Source organism: Miniopterus schreibersii, assembly GCF_964146895.1.
Source record: "Miniopterus schreibersii genome assembly, chromosome: 1".
Taxonomy (NCBI): domain Eukaryota; kingdom Metazoa; phylum Chordata; class Mammalia; order Chiroptera; family Miniopteridae; genus Miniopterus; species Miniopterus schreibersii.
In genome coordinates this window covers 124149113-124155821 of record NC_138101.1, presented here as the reverse complement: position 1 = coordinate 124155821, position 6709 = coordinate 124149113, and positions in this window count along the sequence as shown.

Genomic DNA, 6709 nt, shown 5'->3' with positions numbered 1-6709 from the left:
TCTTGATAGCTTCCTCTATTTATTTTTTCAGTGTCCTGTAGTTTTTCCAAGTACAGGTCTTTTGTATCCTTAGTTAAGTTTATTCCTAGGTATCTTATTTTTTTAGTTGGAATGGTAAATGGTATTTTTTTTTTTTTAGTTTCTCTTTCCGAGAGTTCATTGTATAAAAATGCTGTCGATTTTCAGATGTTAATTTTGTATCCAGCTACCTTACCGAATTCATTTATCAAATCTAGTAGTACTTCGGTGGAGTCTTTAGGGTTTTCTATGTACAATATCATGTCATCTGCAAACAATGACAGTTTTACTTCCTCATTTCCAATTTGGATACCTTTTATGTTTTCTTGTCTGGTGGCTATGGCAAGGACTTCCAGTACTATGTTGAATAAGAGTGGTGAAAGTGGACATCCCTGTCTTGTTCCTGTTTTTAAGGGAAATGGTTTTAGTTTTTGACCATTGAGTATGATGTTGGCTGTAGATGTGTCGTATATGGCCTTTATTATGTTGAGGTATGATCCCTCTATTCCCACTTTGCTGAAAGTTTTTATCAAAAATGGGTTCTGGATTTTGTCGAATGCTTTTTCTGAGTAGTGGAGACTTTTAAACTAAAGTGTGCTAGGTTAGCAGTTCTTAGCCAGGGTTTCACATCAGAACCACCAAGGAACTTTTTTTGAAGTATGCAAACCTGGTACCCACCCTTAATCTATCAAATCAGAGGCTCCCAGGATGCTGCTCTGGGCAGGTGCATTTTGAGGGCGCTGTCGTCAATCTGGTGTTGGCTGCTGGTTAGGAAACAGCGTAAGGGAACTAACTGCAGGTGGCATGATCATAGTCAAGTGTATCTGGGGCTCATCCCACCTCTACTCTTTTGGTCGGTGGAAGGCGGACCATTGTGCTGAGGAATTAAGCAGGTTTTTAGGAAGTGACCTCTGTGCATTAAGTTCATGTCATCTGCACCTTTGCTGACCTCATCCTTGACTCCTAAACCAGTCAAGGAAACAAAAAATGCAAATGTCTAACAATAATTAACCCCTCCCAGCAGCCCAGCTTGTAGCAACCTCTTCCTGGGGTTCCTTTTACAAGGGCTCAAGGCAAATCCCCCAGGGCTTTCTGCAGACCCCTCTCAGCAAGAGGCCTCTCCCGGAGGCAGAGGGCCATAGAAGGAATCCAGGGAGGAGAAGGGAACAGGCCGTTGTCCCAGAAGGCAAGTGGTGTTGCAGAAACTTTGTTGATGCGATTGGTGTCCCTTTTGAGCAGTTACCACAAGAAGACTGTCTGCATCCTTCACATTGAAAGCAACACCCGACCTTATTGCAGGAGGTGAAGTTAACCACAAAGTTAACCCCGCTGCCTAAGTTTTAGCAAGAGTAGCAGTGACTGAGCCCCCACTGGGACTGGAATGACGAGGAGAAGCAGCAGAACAGGAAAGACCTGGTTTCTCTGAGCAGAGTAGGAATGAACTGGGGGGAGCCCCAGTTAGCAGCCTCGGAGTGCCTGGCCCAGCCGGGGTTTTCCTGGGAGAGAGGCCAAGACCTGGTTATCAGCTGGATCTAGCTGTCTAGTTGATAACTACCATCAGGGCCATGTTTGCCCGCCTCGGTAAACTGGGGCCACGCTGCCTGGGCAGCCTCCAAGGGCCTGGTGAGCACATGTTTCAGGGAGCTTATATAAGTTCTCACTAGGAGGGAAGGCAAAAAAAGCTTCTGTACAGATGGCCATGCTGGCATTTCTTGAGTGATGGTGGACACAACCTGGGACAAAATCACCTTCTCAAAAAATGTAGCTCATTGATCCTAATAGAATGGCTGCAGAGATTCACCATTGCAGGGTGACCTGGAGGAGGCCTCTGGCTTCTCTGTGCCTCTGCGTCCAGCAGCCACCTAAAAAGATGTGCTTCAAGAGGGACCCAGCGAGTGTTGTGCAGGGGCCATGCTGTTGCACTATCTCCTGTCATTGTAGGAAATGTTCTCTTAGTTCTTTTGATTGACCAGCAATATTTTTGAGCCCCTCCTGCAAGTGGGACCCTGCTTTTGGGTGTGAAGACACAGTAATAAACGAGGCAACACAGGCTAGTTCTCTCCAGGGACTGAGAATTTGGGCCTTTGCATCTCTTGCCGAGTATCTCCTCCAAGTGCCCTGTCACTGAGGCATCTGTGACATCTTCACATCCTGTCTGTGTCCAGCAGGGTGGGGAGTTGCCTCTTTGTAGGAGCAGACTGGTCATGAAGGCATCATACAGAACCAGCCTCCGGGCCTCCTTCCTGATGGGCTCCATTGGAAGCACCCCCAGGGAGGAACAGTGCCTGTCCATGATTGGTGAGAAGGTGCCTCTAACAACTTCAACCTGTAATAGGCATAGTACACTCCTGTCCTGCCACAAACTATGTGGGATCCCTTCTAAGGATTTTCTTTTTCCCCCTCTATGTTCTTAAAAAAAAAAAGTTGTAAAACAGGGTATTATGCAGATTCTTCTAAAGCAGGGAGGGCTGTAGGTGCTCGCTCACAGTTGACTTCACATTTCTGAAAAACCCCAGTTCCAGGCCTCCCTTTTACAAAGTGGGGGAAACTGATGGCCTTGGAGGGAGAGGCTTTCCATGGAGGGGGATAAATGGTCACATGAACCCCTATCCAGGTACCTGGCATCAGACAACACAGCAAAACTGGGCGTGGGGAGGATCCCACTGAAAAAGTCATGGCCAACAACTCCTGATAACCATACCCAGCACCAAATCCCAGCCCTACATTTGCTCCAATTCACTGGGACTTCAGGTGACCCAGGGGACAGAGGCATTGACTAGGGAGGTGGAAAGGGGCATTTGCAATCCCAGGCTTCCATCTACTAGACTCCAGTGCTAAGGACTTCAATTCTCCTGCAGAGCCACACTGAATTTTTTACAGCCTCAGTTTTCTCTGTATAAAATGATATAATCATAAGCTCCATCTCAAAGGGGTGCTATGAGAATTAAATGACAATGCATTTAACGGTTGAAAAGAACAGTATTCTCTGTCAACAGTATGATGTAGCTTTCCAGAATGGCTCTTAAATGTTTTAAACTTTATAAAGGAAAATGTGATTTCCTGAGAACATTTTCACCCAAGTAGTGGGGTCAGCAAGGCAGAAGCCAGCCTACAGTTAAAAAGCCGCCCCCCGGCCCAGACAGGGCTGAGCCGCTCTGGCCCTGTGTAGCCAGCACGAGGCTGGCAGTTCAGCCAGGGAGCCAACTTCCCACTTCTTTCTAGGTGAAAAGGTTCCTTCCTGACCCCTCTGTCACTCACTTGCTCATGACACTCACAGGCCTCAGCTTTTCCCCACAGGGGTCCCTGGCCTTTAGGGCAATTCCTGCCCTGGCTGGAACCTCTCTTCCTGGAGAAGCTCACAAGATGGCCTCAGGAAGTAGGCTGCTTTCAACCCTCCCAGAAACCAAAACAGTCTCCTGGAGCTCTGAGGGGAACCTGGGCTCACATCGGCTCCCACTCCCCTCCCTTCCCAGGACCTGCAGAGTCCTCAAGAGCCCTGGTGGTCCTGGTTCAGCTGGACCCTAGCACAGAACTGTAAGGCCCCTGGCCTGCCTTCCCAGGGTCTCCTCACCCTGGTGTCCTGGGGATGGGGTGGAGCAGATGGAGGGAGGCCAGAGGGCCGGCGCCTCTCCCAGGGAGTGTGTGAGTCAAGGCCAGCAGGGAGGGAGGGGCAGAGGTGGAGGAGCTGTAGGAGGAAGAAGAGAGAGGAGGAGGAGGGATGGGAAAATCCTGTGCTGCCAAGCTCCTCTGTGTAGCTCTGGGCCAAGCCAGGGGTCCCTGAAGTGAGACAGCCCCTACCAAATATCCAGGGCTCTTCCACCTTCTCTTCATATCCTTGTTGAAAGAGTAGCCTCTTTAAGTCTATTTGTACAGGAGGAATTTTGCAACCTCCCAATGGCTTTTGTCACCTACAGGTCAGCTAATCAAATAGCTTGCTTATCAGGTGATTGGGGCCAGGAAGATTGCAGACCTTGGGATGGGGAAAGCCTATCTTGCATGACTTCCTTCCTTCCTCCCTCTGGCTGGGCCCCACAGGGGTGGGGAAGCCTTCCTGGGCCTGGCACCCAGGCAGCTGGGCTCTCAGCCAAGTGTCCAGAGGACACTCTTGACACCTGGATCCTTCTCACCTTCCTGGGGCATGGGGAGCATGAGGCTTCTGTTCTGCAGACCAACTGAATGGAAAACACCTACATTTCCAGGGCCTCAAAACAACCTGCTCTAGCCTGGATTTCTGGGAGAAACTGAGGAAGAACATTGGTCGGTGCATTTCTATCTTGCTTTGTGCTGCCTCAGTCATGTTGGCCTGCCGGGGGGCTCTTGCCAACCATGAATGTGCCAGTACACAGCAGGGGCCCGTGGACATTCCTCCTCAAGGCCCCAGGCCCAGCAAAGTACTATGTTCAACAGTATTGACTGAACCTTAGAATGTCTGCATCTGAGCTTAAATAGTGACTTAAATTTAAATCTTGGTATGCTTGTGGAATGCTGCTTAATTTGATTAAACTACATGCCCCCCCCCCTTTCTTTTTCCAGATTCTTGGCCTATTTTGGAGCGTTGTTGGACCTTCACTAAATGCAGAAAGCAGGTGTGTCTGCTCTCATTTCCTAATGGCCCCCCCATCCCCACCCAACACACCCACTAACCCATAGTCAGGCTGGTTCCCAAGTGGCAGAAACAAAGAGAAAGGTCAGAGACCAGGTCACCATTCCCCTCCCTTTGAAGTTATTCAGCTGCTGTGGCCTCTCCAGTGTCTGTCCCACCAGGCCCAGAGGTTGGCCCAGAGGTTGGCCCTTCCGCAGTGCAGTCGGCCTGCGTGGAGCCCACCTCAGGTGCAGCCTTAGGTGCAGCCTCAGGTGCAGCAGTGCTGTAGGAATTTTCCATCTTGCTCTACAGCCTAGTTGGCTCCTCCTTAGATCATCATCATCCTGCCAATGACACAGGCCTGGGTTGAGCAAGTTTTCATGCAGGACAGCACAGGTGCTGGAGGCAATGCTGGGCCTGCTGGGGTCCTGGCTCCCTTTCTGCAGCTCAGAAGGGTGTTGGAAGGGTTCAGGGCCCCAGGTATCCCTCAGGCCAAGGCCGAGTTCTCCTGCAGCCTGCACCTTCTGCTTCTGCCCAGGCCTGTTTTCTCCTGGTCTCCTGTTTCCTTGCCTTTCCGTCTGGGCATCTCCCAGCTCTTCCAAAAAACCCCTCAAGGAAATTTGCTTGTTGCCATGAAATAATGCAAATGTGTTTCTGGGGCTGCCCAGACAACAGCAGTCTTTGTCTCCTGGAGACCTGCAGAGGGAGGGCCAGGCAGTCCTGTGCCTCTCAGTGCCCCCTCTCCAGGTACCCACCTTAGAGGACAAACACCTTTTAAGCCCCATAGACCTGGGTAGTGACAAATGCAGGGACACAAAGGAGGGCTGCAAATAAGTCCTCGCTGTGTGGCTGTTTAGGGGCCGAGCCTGGCATATACCCCTCTGTCATAGCAGCCTGAGGCAAGGGGCTTGTGACCAGAGAAAGGTCAACAGCAGCATCTAGCTGGCTGCACCCTGCTGCGCACCCCTCCCCCCAGTGGCATGGGGCAGGAGGTAGGGGTGATGGTGAGACCTGGCAGGTGGGCCCAAGGACTGCCATTTCCAGTGGGGGGGGGGGTAAGACTGCATGAACAGCCACCAGGCAGAATGGATTGACACCCAGACCCTCTCAGTTACGCGTTCCCTGCAGCTCTTCCTACACCTCTCCTCACCATCGCCTGTGGTCCCTGGGCTGAGGGTCTGATGGGAATGTTACTTGACCCCTGCTGACCTCCTCTCTTGCTGCTGCCACCTCCATGACAGGGCCACTATTGCTCAGTAGAGGAATGGAATCCCAGGGGCTCTCACTCCTAATGAAGGAGAGGTGACAGGGACACTCATGACCATCCACTAAGTACCAGGCCCTTGGATTGGTGCTTAAAATAAACACTGCCTCTGTTGACTCAGTAGCAATCCTATGAAGTAAATGTTTTCACGTCAATTGACGGATGGAATTCTGAGGCTCAGAGAGGTTAGTGACTTGTCCGAGGTCGCACAGGTGGTAGGTGGTGATTCAAAGCCAGGTCTTTTTGGAGTTCAGTGGCCATGGAGTCTTTCCAAGTTAAAGGGCTGCTGCGAAACTGAACACACAGGTCTCGGCTTGTGAAATCTGACACAGTTCATCCACAGTCTCACTCGACTATAAACTTCAAGTCTCATAGTGTTTCCACACCTATAAAAGGGAGCCCAGAGACTCTGAGGCCCCCTATGGATGACATAGGTATTTGAATCCAGCTCTGCTTTCTGGATTGGCCTGAGACTGACTGGTAGGAACCAGCAATGACAGGTAAAAATAATAGACCAGGCAAAGGTTTCCTGTTTCCACACTGAGCCCTCCAAATCAGGGTGAATACCAAACAAGAGATCTCAGACCTAATAAGAAGCAAGCCAAAGTAACTTTGCTTCATGATTTCAAAGCAGAATTTGCCTCATGATGGATGGTATTATTTAGCTAAGTTTAGTCATCTGACCAGCTCTGTGGATCTCACCAGCCAGAAGAAGCCAAGAAGGGGTTTAGGGCTCAGGGGCTGAGCCTGTGGGCCCGTCTCCGACTCAGACAGGGCAGCCTCTCCTCACCAACATGGCAGCTCTTGTAGGATGAAAGGCCCCAGGTCAGAACTAGGACTGGGGC